Genomic DNA, 15,567 nt, shown 5'->3' with positions numbered 1-15,567 from the left:
TGTCATAAATTTGGCCAGAGGCGACGCTTTGGCTAGCAAAAAACTTTGCCTATTTGATGCGTTCGTGTGACCTCAACCAGATAGAGAGCAATGAAATCAAATGTGGTCAGGAGGAGATGGTAATGAAGCAGGGAACCCCAAATTGAGCTGGGACTAAAACTTAATGTTTTAAAAAGAGAAATTCCACGAGGAGACATTACGTATACGTTTTATATTTGGGTTTGCACTGAGGTATTAAGGAATAAAGTTAAGCTTAGTCAAAGAATTCATTAATTTAATGATCCAGCTGGCACAATATGGTAACATTTCTGTTCCTATAAAAATAAACAAGTTTCCTCAGAGAATTTCACACCAAAAATAATGCTGAATACAATCAAGGGATTTCTATTATACTTTAAAAACAATATCATTACATTTTCAAAATCCTTAGTTGTATGAATCCTTATTCACATTTAAAAGCATCGAAAAATAATTACAGTTTTTAATATATGAGTTATTTTTAACGTTTGCAAGTTTAAACAATAATGTTAGTATTTCAAATGTATAGTCTTAAAGTATAAAAATCGTTTTATAAAAGTAGGTACTGGCAATACTGATTGATTTTTAAGGGACTTGCAAAAAGATAGCTACCTTAAAAAAGCATAGGCATTAAATAATGTTTAAAGAGTTATGTTTTATATTTTGAAGTAAACAAGAAACTAATTAATGTTAAGCTGTTATAGACTAAAAAGACATTCTCTTTTTCGAAATATATTTCCAAACAAGAAGTTAATTTACATTTTGATTATAAGGGAACCTTGAAACAAACCGGCACTTACTGTCCAAATAAAGCTTCTTCTAAAACTAGCTCCAAAATCCATAGACCAAATCAAATTGCACTTATTTTCATCCTGCCTTCATTTATTTTTTGTTTTGCCATTTTGCAATTTCACTATTTTTTCGTGCTTCTCCTCCATAAAATTGTTTTCCTTTTCCTGATTCTCCATTTTTTTTAGCTGTACGTTGTCCTGCGGCTGTTGTGGTCAACGCTCGTTCGTCCTGTCTACTGTCATTGTCGTTTCGCCCTTATTTCTTCTCCCCTTTTTACCCCGTTTTCCAGGGAAAACTCCTGAACACGTGGCAAGGAAACTTCATGAATTTAAATGAACCCGATTCCCTTAAGTTACTGTTAATTGAGCCGGCAAATGGGATTCAATCCGAAGGGACTTTCCAAACTTGCTGACTCCTGGCGCAGGTGTCGCAATCTGTCGTTAATTCACTAATCCCACTAATGCCACGCCCCTGTCATCGAGCAGTACAACTTTGGCCGCCCCCTTTTCCTTGGCAGCATATTGTTTCATTTGAACTCCGCAGGAGATGGGCGGAGATAAAGGACATGGAGTCACCTACAAACGCAATTTGGCAACAAAATGCACCAAACAGACAACAAAACAAGGCAACAAACCTGCAACAAGAACAACAGCAATGGAGTGCCCAGAATTATACAATTTATGCGATTTACGAGCAGGCTCCTTTGGCTTCTTGCATTCAGTGATGCTGCATTAGCCTTATAAACAATTCACTTCTTCATAAATATTTAAAGAGAATTAAAATCTTGCTTGAAAATCAAAAGGCTATATATTTTTGCAATAAATTAGTGAAGAAAAATTAAATAGGGTACAAAAAGTTATTTATTTATCACGTGCAAGCCATTATATTAATTTTTTCTTTTAAAAAATATATATTAAAACAAAAATGTGTATTAAAAAAAGTCAGTTTGTACTTCTTTAAACTTTATTATAAGAAAACTACAAAAATTATAGAAAAAACACTATTCGGTTTTTAAAACAAACTAAAGACATTTTAATATATATATTATTTCAAAAACGTAATAAAATACTACTTTCGGTTTATTTCAATTTGGTGAACTAAAATAAAATCTTTATAAATTTTAATTTTATATATTGATAAACACTCGAAATATACAGGTGCCAGTTCTTTTTCTTTTATACTTTGTGATCAAATTTTTGTAGACCTGTTTTTTTTTTTAAACCCAATGGCATCACTTGCGAGTTGGGAGTCCTTTGTCCTGCTTTTTTGCCAGCGGGCTGGAAACTATTTCTATTGCTGCGGCGCCGACATCGCCTGGGCAAGGATATGCCGTATTTCCGTTTACATAATAAATTTGCTAACCACGTTCTGTCCTCGTTGTGTCCTCCCTCCCCCACTTGCCCCTCCGGTTTTCCCACCCGCTTTTCCTGCAGCTTTTCCTCCTCCAAGTGAAATGCGGCATCGCCACCAGCGCCGCCATCGCTTGGCATCAAGTGCCTTGTGGTTTTCTGCATCTGAGGATGAGGTTAAAGTTGAGGTCGGGAGCAAAAAAATTTGGACAGCCACCGCAGAAGGCGAAGACCTCTGCGATTTCTGCACTTTATAAACTTTAACGTGCTGAAATTGCTGTTGTTGCTGTGACAATTGCTTGGTTTTTCTTTTTTTTTTTTGACGGAAGTCCGACGGCGACAACTACTTTTGCTTGATCACTGGGCGGCCGCTGGTCCGGTGTGGCCTCTAATTAATCTATTAAATCGAAACCACAAACGAGAGTCCAACGCGCCTACAAAGAAAAAAACCAGAAAGGAAGGCTCTCCTGGTTCCACGTATTTTTAAATACTCTTTTGAATTTATTGTTCAAAAAATTGCATTAATTTTTTTTTTTAGTTTGATTTATTTATACAGTAGATAACAAATATTTTTTGGAAATTATTAGGGGTTTTTAAACCATTGAAAGGTATGAATTCGTTTATTATACAAGTTTATAAAATTATATTATTAAATTAAATATTTTCCAAAAAATACAAAATTCTAAACGTAATTTAAATATATGTAAAACAAGTCATATAATAAAAACGAAATTTTGTTGCTTAATTGTAATTTCATAAATAAAGCTGCAGTATTTCAAAAAATATAACAAAAATCCGTTAAATCTTTTCGAGTTTTATGAATGGCGAATGGATTTAGATGGACCTCACCCTGCGAGGGTATGATAACTATATATCCAACATTGAGGAAGTTGTCTCCGCTGGGGAGTTGATTTGAATTGGCCCCAACGCGATCCGTCCAGTGCAGCCCAACTGGCCGCTTCCGTTTTCCGCTGGAAGTGAAATCTATTCGCGGCGGATGCCATAAAAATGCCAGCTTAGTGGGCAGGTAGAGACAGGGCAGAGCAGGGCGTGGCAGTGGCGTGGCTGCCAGTTGCCAGATCTCTCCTCTTCCCACACAGACAGCTTCCAGAATCCCAACCCGTCAGCTGTCCCGGGGGTTCAACAACCCGATCCTGACTGAGCTGCCGTTCGCTCTACTAATGGCTTGCCACACTTTACATTAGCGTCACAATTTATTGGCCGACTGCTGCGCCGGCGCAGACGCATCTCAGACATTGCTGCTGCACTGAGCGAAAAAAAGGACAGGAAAAATAATTAAATAATAATATTTCTATAACTATAACTATAATAACGTATATAACGTGCCAATGTAGTGCTTTTTCAAATGCCAATGTAAAACAAAGAGTAATGTAAAATTACAAAATAAAGGTTATCGAAACCAAATTTATCTAATTAAAAATAAATACTTGAAAAATAACATTTTATAAATTTATGTTTTACAAACTTTATAATAATTTTGGGTTTATAAACAGGAATTCAGTGAAAGTGTATTTGCTATATATATTTCAAAACAAAATGTTGTTATAATTTAATTTAAGTAAATAAAATATATACATTTTTAAATACTTGTATGTTGTCATAATGTAAGTAACATTAACATTAACAGTATTTATTTATTAATTAAAAAATTTTTCATCCTTACGCTTATAACTTAAAAATTAGTGAGCTAGTCACAGAGAATTTTATATACATTTTTTTCAGTGGACGAATCGGCCCACTTGGCCGGCTCCTTCACGCATTGCTTGGTAGCTAAAATGGTCATAATAATAATAAAAATTTTCTGCAGTCGCCAACGCGTCGCAGTTGCAGTTGCAGTTTCTGATGCAGTGGCTGCTGCAGTAGCTGCTGCAGTTGCAGTCGCTGTCGCTGTCGCTATCGAGGCGTTTGAGCGCATGTTTGACGCATCAAATGATGACGACCACAACTACTGCGATGATGATGATGATGATGATGAAGATGACGATGGCAACAGGTCCGCCAGGCATTCCCCATTCCCATTCCTGATCGAATCCCATTCCAGCTGCCCAGTTAAGCCCCCAACTCCCAACTCCCATATCCCAACTCCCAACTCAAAACTCCCAACAGTGCGTAAGCTCAGAGGCGACCGGTTTATGTCAAATGTATTGACAGGTGCATGGAGCCGGGCGACGGCTGCTCCAGATCACTGGAACAGGCTCAAATCGGTTCGGTTTAGATCTGTGATGGAATCAAGGTGACTGCAAGCCGATGCGGGGGCACTGGCTGGCGGCAGTCAGTGCATCCATCACTGTCGGCGAGGCCTCACTGTGGTCGGAGGCTTGGGAATTTTTGGGTTGAAGGGATCCTTATGAAATGTTGTTTTTTTCAATTTTGAAATGGCCACATTTTTAGTTCATATTAAGTCATTCTTATTTTATTTCATAAACAAAGCAATTATTTTTATTTCGTGTCCCAAAATGTACATATTTTTTCGTTACAATTTTTTTAAATATTAAATTTTATAAAAAACTGATTTAAAGAAAAAACCTTTAAAAAGATAATTTTGTCAAGTTTTAAAAACTTAGAAAACTATAATAATAATAAAATGTTTTAGTATCATTTCGTACCTCGTTGAAATCGTCATAAAATTTTCGTAAAATCGGCATTCACAGCTAAAAATTGTTATTTGTTGCCTATTTAACCATTTACCTGTTTGTCTTTTTGACTTTTTAATAATGATTTATAATTAAAGTAATTAATTTTAAATTATTTGATAAGAGGACATCCTTAAAATTCATTTTAGAACACTTTTTCAATTCGTGGAAAACATGCCATCTATAATATTTCTTTGATGTTTATTTATATTGAGTACCCTTCTAGCAGTGGAAATGACATTTATTTACTTAGCTCATTAACTATAATGTATTTAAAACTTACATTTTAAATTTTCAACTCCATGTCCCCTGACTCGTTACAATATACAAAATCAAAGCAATTCCGTACTTGTGATGTCCTCTGCCAACTCTTGGGAATTTTTTAAATTTGACTCGATTGCTAATGCGCAAAAGATGAGAGCAGAAACCATGTCAATACAGTCATGAATTTATGTTTAATAAATGCACTCCGCTCGCAATCTTTAAGTTAATGCTTATGTTTATGTTTGTGTGTATTCCGCATTCCAATCGGTAGCCTTCATCACCTACCTCCCCCCACAAAACTTCTTTGGGAAGGGGAATATAACACCCACAAGAGCCGACGAGTGTTCATTGTGGGGCCGCAAATGGCCGCCTGGTCTTCTCAACTCAAGTTTGATTTTGATGGGTTCACTGAGAGAAAAATGGTATGCAACTGCTAAAACTGGAGAATTATTACTGTTTAACTATTAAATCTTCCATTAAGGTAAGAACAATTTTTTGTAAGTAAAAAGAATATATTAAAATGTAAACTTGCCACTTAAAAACCCTTTTTTGAACAAATTTTAACAACAAAATTTTTCCTTATAGACACACTTTACAATAACAAAAGTTTATAAATATAAAAAAAAACCACATTCTTTTTATAACAATTTGCTATTACTACCTTACTTAGTTAATGACTTTTGAAGTAGTTTAATAAATCAGATTTATATGATGGCTAATCAAATGATTAAAATCTAAAATAAATATTTTTTTCGAGTGCTGTTTGTACTATGTTTGGGTTGGGTTTTGGCTTTGAGCTTGACTTTGGGCCGTGGTCCATCGCTGGCGGCTTCTTTTGTGGCTTTTGGTCAGTGCGGTGCAGTTTTTAGATTATTTGTTGCTGACAGCTTCATGAAATATTTATTATTATGGTCCCGCGCTCTGGCTGAGATCGTTTCAGTGCCCAGTTACAGTCCCCTTTTCAAAGGCAGGTGTTGGTGGGTGCGGGTGCCTGGTTACCGATTTCCGATGCCCAAGGCCCAATGCCCAATGCCCAATGCCCAATACCGATTCCTTGAGCTCCAAAACCCCCCCACACATAGGCAAAGCAGTTTCGCAAGGGGGCTATGTGCTACCAAAATTGAGGTGTTTGCCTCCTTTCGCAACTTGAAAGCCAGAATGCCGAACGAATGCCGATGGATCAAAGAGTCCCGGGGAACAATGCTGCGTTAAAGGTAATTGTTTGTCAATTACTCGACTCCCGAGACGCAGCCAACAACCAAAAGCCAAAAGCCCAAAGGAGTCGAATCGAAAGCGCGTGGCCACGTTTTCCGCCCCTTCTTCTTGGCAAAAAGTCCGCTCCTTTGGGCCAATTATAGGCAGCCAGCTCGTTAGCATATACCAAATCGTATCCGTATGGCAATCGGCAATCCCAATCGCTGCCGATAATCGCGAGGAGTGTAAAATTATTTAATTCCCGCTTATCGCAGCTGCCGACGACGCTCTGCTCCGCCCCGCCGCCAACCCCTCCTCCTCCTCACTTTCTCGGGGAGTGTGTGAAAATGTGTAGCAGTTGGTAAGACAATGATATCTGAACTGGCATTTGGCATGGGCATAGCTTTGATATTTGCCAGCGGTTTGGGATGAGTGCTGCATCTGGATAGGGTATTTCGGTGGAGTTAAGGCAAATACAGATGAATGCTGTAAAAAAGTGTTTACCTTTTTCTCAAACTTAATAAAAATGTTATTTACCATGTATATTTTAAATTGTCTTATTAATACTACACTACTACACGCCCGATACCGTGTTACCTCACTAAAATAACAGATTTATCGATATTAATTCTTAATAAAAATACTCCATATTCTAAAAACATATTCAACGTTTAATTCCATTTTGTTGAGATGTCGTTTCCAGAATTTGGGGTTTAAAATGGTATTTTTAAATTTTCATTGAAAAAAATGCAAATATTTGTTCAATGAAAATTTAAAAGTATCATTTCTTAATTTGAAAATATAATTGAGTCTCATTATAAGTAATTCAATACTATTTAAGATCACTAATAATATGTATATTTTGTAAAATAATGGTTTGAAAACAAGAAAAAAGTTTTTAATTAAGTTTTAAGGGCCCTTAGAATGACATTACTTACGTTGACTTTGGTCAATATTTCCAGTCTTAAAGATTTCATTTTTCAGGGCATTTAGTCTTCAACATTGGTCGAAAATCTCCCACATTCAAAGCTGAGATGTGGAATTGTTGGTTCGCAGGTTGGTTCGGCTGAGTGTGCCAGTTTGTACACAGAAAAGTAATTTCGAGCATGTCGCTGCAATCAGAGAACGCCGCCGCCGAAGTGAGAGATGCCAGCTGATATGGCCCACAGTGCACAGTGGCCACATCCATATCCACATCCACATCCAAGTCCAGTTGAAGGTGTTTGCGTTGCCCGGACAGCTGCGTGTGCTGTTCCTGCTCCTTAATTGCCTGCGATTTTCAAATGCTGGACGCACTCGATTTATCACTCATACGGGAGGTTCGGAGGTGCTACATATATCGCCGGTGACATTTTATTGGGAGATAACGATAAATTAACCAAGATTTATGAAGTGCAGCCTGGGAATTGCCGCCTCCGTCTTGCTAATTCAAACAAATTAAATGAAAATCCCAACAATTATTGATCACTTCGGCTGGCTGTGCGAGTAATGAGCTTGTTCCACTTAATGAGTTCAGATCGAATTGATAACAATTTGTTGTCATTGTTGGTGCAACAAAAAGACATGCGGGTGCAGCAAGGGGTTAAACATCAGAAACCTTTAGAAAATGTGTTTTCATTTTCTAATTTTCCTACCCTTTTTTTTTTGGCAGTATAACATGTAATATGAGTTTTATTGAAATAAATGTGTTTTATTTTGATTTACAAGCTATAAGGAAAAATTTATTTTTTTATTAAGATTTTATATTGAGTGGGTATTCAAAATGATTGGTAATTCGTGAGAACTTGACTTTTTTACTTATAGATTTCTACAAATAATTAAATTTGTTCATTGTACACCAAATGCTAAAAATCTGACTTTTTCTGATTAAATTTGTTTTATTTTTTTCTTAAACTATTTAAAACAAAACTTTCTAATTGGCTATTTCAAAGTTTTCAAAATAAACCAGCAAATATTTTTAAAATCAAATCAGAAAATTAGTTATCGTTTATAACATATATTCTAATGCAATTAAGTTGTTTGCATTCAATAAAAAATAAATAATAGTAAATCTCTTTTAATTTGACTAGTCAACAACGGTTTAAAACGGGATCAAGTTACACAAAAATCGATTAAGCCAAAGTCGAGATATAAAAGTTTAGCTTTATAGGAAATTGGAGAAAATGGGGGCGTTATTTTGGAGTCTGCCCGCGGAGGAGGCGTGGGTGTGCTATTCCCCAGACGCAATTCCGAACGAATTATGCAAATTTTCCGGCTGCCCGCCCCCCGCCTCCCGCTCCTACCAGATCCGGATTTCCAGTCTGGTCTGTCGTCTGCTCTTGTGGGTGGACAATGTGACACGCGTCGTCGTGAAAAACAACAGTTTACTCGCCTGCCAGACTCCCATTCCAAACACCAGCTCCAAAGTCTAACCCCAGCTCCACTATTTCCACTACAGTCTGAGCTGCTCTTTGGGACCCAAAAGCCCAGACAGACAGACAGCCGTGCAGACAGTTTTTACTGTCTTGGCTGCAAAATTTATATTATTTCAAGCAATTTGTCATCGTTTTGCCAGCGTTGCGAAGAGAGATGACTCCGCTGGCCGAATCATTCACTTGGTTGGATGGACCACGGGCGTTTTATTTATTTAGTTGCCAAGTTATGAATTATCTTTCAGGTTGGTCATGTCTTACTTCTGGTGGGAAGTCATTTTGCAGTGGTAAATGATTTCCTTGCTGGTGTCTTGCTCAAGCTTCAATTTGGACTATTTTCTTTACCAATTTTCCACTTAATATCTTATACCCTTTATGGGAAGTGAATACATCTTGATGAGAAAGTTGAGAAAGCACCTTTAAATTAGAGGTTTTAACTTTTTTATCTAAACTATGAAAATATGAAAATATTTTAAATAAAGGAAAAGAGCATAAATATTTTGAAGATAAGTTTGATAAAAAATTTAATTTAATTTACTGTCTGTATTTAATAAAAAATATTTGTTGCTATGAAAAATTTAATAAATATAATGTGCTACGTATCGTTGTAGTAAACAAGGTCTTATATAAATATTTTTTATATATTTTTTTGTATTCTTTCAAAAAGGGTATATATATCTTCGTAAATTGACTTTCGGACCTCCCTCATGTGTGCAGATGCTGACTCCTCCTGATTTTTGTTGGCGTAGAGCTCTTTATGCGACATTCAAAATATGTGGCACATTATACGAGCTTTGTTGTGGCCTGTTGTTTGTTGCATTTACATGCATTTATGAGTTATTAAATCTTGCGGATTTATGAACTGTTTGTGGGCGGTGAGCGACGACACGCGAGCTGGGAAACTTTAGGGCGTGGGTGCGGCGAGTGACAGGCGGTTAAATCAAATTTAATGAGCACTTGAGTGTGGCCAGGGAACTCCCTTTCCCTTTGCCCCTTAATCTGAATTGCCCCTTAATCTCCTCACTAATTTTTGCCCCCTCTTCGTAAAGTTCTATCAAAAGTTTGGCTTGGCAAAGGCGGCGGCGGCAAAAATTGAAATTACACTAATTAAAATGCAATAAAATGTCGCTGAAATTGCGGCCAATAAATCATTATGATCCGGTGGGTGGGCGAGGGGGCAAGGGGGTAGCGGGCAGTAGTTGCCACGGACAATGGCCAGGTTAACCCTCTAATAAATTTTAATTTTGAAAGTGATTTATTTTTCGGTCTTAGCAAAAAAAATTAATTTTAATTATATATATAGCAAAATGCATTTTTGTTCAAAGAGATTGAAATAAACTACTTGAATCAAAGACAGATAATTATGTTTGGAAGTTTTAATTTAAACTTTTAAAAGTAAAAGACCAATAACAGATTAATAAATACAAAAATTTTGCTACATGAATGTTTTTTAATAGCTTTGATTTAAACTTCTCAAGTCACAGAGATAAAATGTATGTTTAAGAATCTTGTTTAGTCTAGGTATATTTAATGATTATTAAACCCTAGTCATGATACACAAATTGCAATAAAGGTACAAATTTTAGTATTCACGCACTTCTTAGGCATAATTTTTATATTTTCTTAAGACAATCCAAGATAAGAATGACATTAATCGGTGTCAAGTTCATTCACACTCATTAAGAGGCCTAAACCGAGTCAATTGCATTGAGTGGAATCTGCAAGTGATATCAAACTATTACCTATAATCCTCTGGTATGTTACACATGTGTCACTTGGGTATGCAGAGGGTTAAGAGCCCGATGCAAGACCAGGAACTTAGATCTCGAGGTGCGAGAGCCGACAAAGGAAATGTGGCTGCAATTTGCTTGAAAAAGCGATGCGCTCATCATCATTAGAGTGTTCCGACCGCCGTTTGTCCTCATCCTCATACTCACCCTCACCCTAACCCTCACCCTCGCCCTCGTCCTATCCATTGCCTCGATATGGTCCGACTATTTGCTTTATGATTTTGTTAATTCAGCCATTCAGCCTTAGATCGGCGACCATGGGGATTGGAGGCTGTGGGAAAGAGACTCCTCCTCTTCCCTGGGATGCGATGCCATGCGAAGCTGATTAAAATTGCACAGAGCTTTGGCCAAATATTTCAGTGAGAAGAGAAGTGCTCCTGCAGCCGCTTTCGCAGCTATAGCTGAAATTATGCGCAATTTGGCAAACAATGGCGTCTCCATTGGATCGTTTCGGTTAATCGGCAATCAATATATCTCAGGGGTGGGGAAGGCCAAGGGGGGAGCAGGACCGCAGGGGGGACAGCTGCCAGAGGCGCGCCCATTAAACATAAACAAAATTAAGTGACCATTAAAATGCCATAAACTGGCGGCGTTCATGGCCATGTCGCTGGATTAACTTCAGTTCGGAGCTACGAGCGCCGAACTGCAAGCTCCAAACTCCAAAACTCTCAGCCACAGATTGGATCCTCTGCATAGGGAAAAAATATTCCTAATTAACGAAATAGGATGCAAATAATGTGTAATGGACATCGGGTTATAATATATTTTCTAAAATGCCATTCTTATTATATCTTATATATATATTTCACCATGATTCTCTTGCCAACTAAAATGTACGATTTCTTTAGCTTAGGGGTTTTTCCTCAGTGTACTTGTACCAGCTATCCACCCCCTTCCGGCCCCACCCCACTTGCCCTCAACCCAATCGGCCCACATAAATCGTGTACTTGCCGCTTGTAGCTTTCAATTTGTGACAAGCCGTGGCAGAGTTGCAGGACAGGAGTCTCCTCTACAAAATGGTGCGTGGGCGAGGTGCCATGTCCCCCTTTCAGCCCCCTTCCCCCCCACCACCCCATTGCACCCTCCGTTTTAAGTTGTCTGACCGCTTACGCAAAAATGTTTCAATTAAGTGGGGATCGGGAGTGGGAGTTTTGGCAGGACCGGATGTTAAATGCGATCCTGAGAAATGGCAGCGCGGCACGCAAATCATCAGCGGACGAGTCGCAGCCAGGTGCCAAGCCGCAGGGAATCCGCTCTGCAATTTCAGACCCCTCGCTCCCCGGATGACCCACTCTGGTTATTGGCCCGATTGATTTATCGGCCTCAACTCCCAGCTAATTGAGTTATATTAACCCCGGTCGATTGGACCGGCAAAAGCTCTCACACTGTCGTCATCCTCATCATCGTCGACGTCGTCGGCCTCCGTTTGACGTTTGACGTCGAGATTGGGGCTTAAACAGGGGCTGGAACTTAGGCTCTGGCCTGACTTTATATGGCTAAAACGCGCCATTAATTGCCGAGCCAAGCGGTAGCCGCATATGCGGCCCATGGCGCTACGGCAAAGCCTTTAATATTTATTGTCAATTATTGCTAGTTTAATTGTCAATTATTAAAAACGCTAAAACACTGAGAGAAAGTAAGGCCTCTGGTCAGGTTGTTATGTTTTAGAAAGCTTAAGAACTTAGAGTAACTTTTCTTTACTCTAAGTTTAACAGCTTGAAAATTGCGTTTTATAAAATCTTACAAATTTGGCTTATGGAAATTATAATCGATCCACGCTAATCTCCTTAATTAAAAAAAAGAGAAGCAAAGTCCTAACTCTTTTTTTCCTACTTATTAACTCATTATATTAATAATTTTTTATTTTTTGTTTATACCTCCTCCTTATTTTAAATTTTTCAATGCACAACAAACAATAGAAAATGACTAACTACAAGTTTATATTTAAAATTCAAATTCAAGATCGTCCCATAAAGTTTGTCCATGGCATTCATTTACTTTAATTTATTCAAGAACAATAAATCGAAAAAACAATTAATTGCTTTGACTAAGAGTTACTTAAATAAACCTTAGGAACATTTTGATTTGATTAATGTTTTATTTACAAACATAAAACTTATAAACAACGAATTTTTGTTTGTAATATTCGTAAAAGGACTTTCTTAACAATTTTTAATTTAAAAATATTTACTGACATTTGCTTATTTTTGTTTTAGTGCACATTAAGCAGTGTGAGAAAATTGGCGCGTTACACGCTGCGTATGCGCAATCAGTGCGTAACCTCAGTTGCGAGGCTGTCAAGGCTGCGGCCATTCATTCCATCACTTCATCCTCGCTTTTGGTTGCGAATCTTGCCTGAAATGGGGTCCAATCCCTGTTCGCAGGTAATCAATTATCCGAAAACAAAATCAGCAGCTGGCGAATTCCCTTCCTCGGGAATGAGGCATGCATATGAAACCTGCAACGGACAGCCATTTCGGTTATTTCCTCCCATTAGACTGCTCCAATTTCGGGCTGCTTTTCCCCTTTCACTCACTTTATTGAGCCGTAAAATAAAGGCTGCGTCCCAGTTGGAGGCTGCTAGCTGCAGGTGCCAACGCAATTCGAGTAGCCTGACCGGCACAGTTTGATACTGATATATACGCTATATACAAGTTGTGTACTCACGATCCGACCATCTGACCATCTGCAATCAGCAGCTCCCGATTGCGATCTCTCATCACTCAATCATGGAGAAAGAAGAGGCGGCACAATCCAAGGTGAATTTGTGGCTCAGCCTTGTCATTACACATTAAACAGAAGGGGAGGGTATATGCAAAAAAAATATTGTTTGGCTAAAAGTTAAATTTTTTAAAGTGGAATCTATGTTTTTAAAAGTTTTACAAAATAAGGTCAATACCACTTTTATAATAATGTTTATCTAAATTATGTTATGTTATAACTTGTTTATTTCTAAACTGTTTTTTTTTTTAAATTCCGAAAAGGTTTGTACATTTTGTTTGGTATGAAAAACTTTATAAAGTTTAAATAATGGGGATAGGAAATTAATATTAAGAAATAAATAAAAAAACTTATACTTTTAAAAAAAAACATTTTAATCACCTTATTAATCATCATATTTTATTAATCAAAATGTTGATTTGATTTCGAGTTCAAATTTATAACAGTGCAGTGGCTTTTAGATCGATGTAGCATATCAAATTGCTGATTTAGCGATTTTAGCTGGCAGTATCTAATACCGAATTTATCGCACAATTAATATAGTTCCAAACATTTGGACAATTCTAAAAAATGCCAAGCCATTTGTCTATCCATTCGCTACCCAAACTCTTGTCTCACTTTTTGTTTTCGCTGTAGGTGTCTGGGCCAGGCCAAAAAGCAATAAGCCAAGGCGTAAATCAACAGGAAGGGAATAGGAAAGAGGGAAGAGGGAACAGGAATGGGAAACTAAAACAGGACTAGGACAAGAGGACCAGGACATGCCGCAGCAAGACATGGTTAAGCAGGCTCCAAAAGGCACCTGGCCTTCTAATCAACTCGGAAACAGGACGACCTGGAGCTCCTGGCACATTCATCGCCGCTTGCCGCCTCGGCTCATAAAAACCAAATGAATGGCTGCTCTGCCAGAAGCCGAGGCAAGTGGCGAAAAAATGCGAAACAGAAACAACACAAACACTTTACGACAAGCCGCACAAATTGGAAGCTCTTTTTTGGACCAGGACTCTTGGCTTTTTGCTACTCTGGCGGAGAGGGTGTGACAGCTAGGTGAGGCGGCTTATTCGGGTTATTTTATAGTAAGTAGAAATTTTAGATTGAAAACTGGTGAGGCATACTAAAAAAATTTTAAAAAAATTTCGAAACATGGTATATATAACATTCATATGTTTTTTATTTAGACATAAATTATTAGCATGGATAACTTTGTATAATGTATTGGTTGGTAGAACGCCTTTAATTTTTTTAAACAATTTAAACCCCCCTAATCAAAACGCCAACCACTTTAAAAATTAAACAAACTTTTAATCCCATTTTAATTTGTCCTGTCTATAATATTAGTTTTTAAGGTATGCCTTTCTGTTTTTGTGATGTATATATTGTTTATTTTAAAAACATTAAAAAAGCGATAAAAAAAATTTTATATAACAATTAATTTATATTTTTGTGAAATCTTTTACTTCCATCGTTGCTTAAAACATATTTTTTAACTCTTTGTACACCTTTGTTTATTATTTCATTTAGGAAAAATGTCGTGCATATTTCAAGGGTATCTGGTACTTCGGTGACCCTGCCCTTCTCCGTTTTATGACCCGCATCATGTTGATGTTGATGACAAAGGCCGGAACGGAATAGAACGGAGCTGAGCTGAACTGAGCTGAGCTGAGCAGTTCAGGGAACATGGCATTCTTGACCCGGCATTTGCGTGAATCGCCTCCTTCTAGATGATATGTCTTCTGGGCGGATTGGGGGCCCCACATCAATTTGATGTGCTTTTTGCTCGACTCTCCCGACTGCAAGTGCAACTGAAATGCAATTTTTGGGAAGCGCTTATCGCTCGTGTTTCATCTGTTTGGCGGCTGCGGCGGCAGAAATTAAATAACGCAAAAATTCGCTTGTCAAAGCGCCAGACGAGAAATTGAAAACTTGTAGGAGGCGGTGGTGCTGCAATTGCACCGCTGATGCTTTTCCTGCTGCTGTGGTTGCTTTGACTGCCGATTCCAATCGGTCTGCGGCGGGTGCCGCGCTCCGTTTGGCAGCGCCAAAAGAGCCAAGAAACGCGATTGGAATCGCTCATTTCACCCGCCTGCACTGGCAAAAAATTTTCAACTAATTTACATTTATTTATTTTATTTTAATATTTACTTCAAAAGAGAGATTAACTTAAAAAATGTATTTATGTTCCATCATCATAACTATCTGTTAAACAAATTTTAAAGATAGCTTAACAATTTTGTATATTTTTTATTTGCTTTGCAGATTACATTGCCATTTAGAAAATGTTTAAAAATTAGATTTAGATTGTCTTGTATTTAAAAATGTTTTTATTTACTTAAGAATATTTTTAAAGCAATTTTTAAGGTAATTGTTTGACTGTTTG

This window comes from Drosophila gunungcola, assembly GCF_025200985.1.
Source record: "Drosophila gunungcola strain Sukarami chromosome 3L unlocalized genomic scaffold, Dgunungcola_SK_2 000003F, whole genome shotgun sequence".
Lineage (NCBI taxonomy): Eukaryota > Metazoa > Arthropoda > Insecta > Diptera > Drosophilidae > Drosophila > Drosophila gunungcola.
The sequence above is the reverse complement of the archived record's forward strand: the minus strand, read 5'-3'. Positions refer to the sequence as shown.